The following is a 1,418-nucleotide window of genomic DNA, read 5'->3' as shown; positions in this document are numbered from 1 at the left end:
TCTCTCCTGAGTCTCAGTGGTCAGAGTACTCTCTGCAGGTAAGCTCTTCTCTTGCATGGACAGTGCACAGAGGTCTGTCATTCAGACCTGCTTCATGCCTGAAGATGAAGGCCCAAAACAGGGCCTGTCCCAGAAGATGTGTTGCCTCTGCATTCTGAATGCTCATCTGCACAGACTGGTCTTGGAGGGACCCAGGACACAAGATGGCTCTCTCACCTGCTCTGGTTGTCACAACCCTCCCAGGTAGCCACCTCACTTCTGCCCAGATGTCTGGAACCCAAAACGGGGTCTGTCCCAGAAGCTGTGTTGCTTCTGCAATCTGCTCAATTACCCTCTGCTGTGTGTGAGCTGACCTGAGCAGACTGGTCTCCAAGGGACCCGGGGCACAAGATGGCTCCCTCACCTCTCACGGAAGATTCTTATCAATGTTGGCCATCATAAGCATATATTTAAGACATTTAGTCATCAGGACATAGGAAGATCCATTAGACTTCCTTAAGAAGATTCATAATTCTTGGCAGGTTCTCTTACATCGACTGCCTAAGAGTCGCGCTGTAAGAAGCAACACCTCCTCCTCGCCTCCACCATCCACCCGGCAGCTGCGAAGCAGCAACCATGCGTGAGTGCATCTCCATCCACGTTGGCCAGGCTGGTGTCCAGATCAGCAATGCCTGCTGGGAGCTCTACTGCCTGGAACATGGCATCCAGCCTGATGGCCAGATGCCAAGTGACAAGACCATTGGGGGAGGAGATGACTCCTTCAACACCTTCTTCAGTGAGATAGGAGCTGGCAAGCATGTGCCCCGGGCAGTGTTTGTAGACCTGGAACCCACAGTCATCGATGAGGTTCGCACTGGCACCTACCACCAGCTCTTCCACCCTGAGCAGCTCATCACAGGCAAGGAGGATGCTGCCAATAACTATGCCCGTGGCCACTACACTATTGGCAAGGAAATCATTGACCTTGTCCTGGACAGGATTCGCAAGCTGGCTGACCAGTGCACGGGTCTCCAGGGCTTCTTAGTTTTCCACAGCTTTGGCCGGGGAACTGGCTCTGGCTTCACCTCCCTGCTGATGGAGCAGCTCTCTGTGGATTACGGAAAGAAGTCCAAGCTGGAGTTCTCCATTTACCCAGCCCCCCAGGTTTCTACTGCTGTGGTTGAGCCCTACAATTCCATCCTCACCACCCACACCACCCTGGAGCACTCTGATTGTGCCTTCATGGTAGACAATGAGGCCATCTATGACATCTGTCGTAGAAACCTNGACATTGAGCGCCCCACCTACACTAACCTAAACAGGTTGATAGGTCAAATTGTGTCTTCCATCACTGCTTCCCTCAGATTTGATGGGGCCCTGAATGTTGATCTGACAGAATTCCAGACCAACCTGGTACCCTACCCTCGCATCCACTTCCC

The 1,418-nt window shown here is 52.9% G+C and overlaps 1 pseudogene; it reads left to right on the top strand.

Annotated features, from left to right (window-relative positions):
- Positions 1 to 528: 528 nt before the first annotated feature.
- LOC110295010 lies at positions 529 to 1,413 on the top strand (annotated as a pseudogene).
- The last annotated feature ends 5 nt before the right edge of the window (positions 1,414 to 1,418 follow it).

Source organism: Mus caroli, chromosome 5 (assembly GCF_900094665.2).
Source record: "Mus caroli chromosome 5, CAROLI_EIJ_v1.1, whole genome shotgun sequence".
Lineage (NCBI taxonomy): Eukaryota > Metazoa > Chordata > Mammalia > Rodentia > Muridae > Mus > Mus caroli.
The sequence above is the reverse complement of the archived record's forward strand: the minus strand, read 5'-3'. Positions and strand labels throughout refer to the sequence as shown.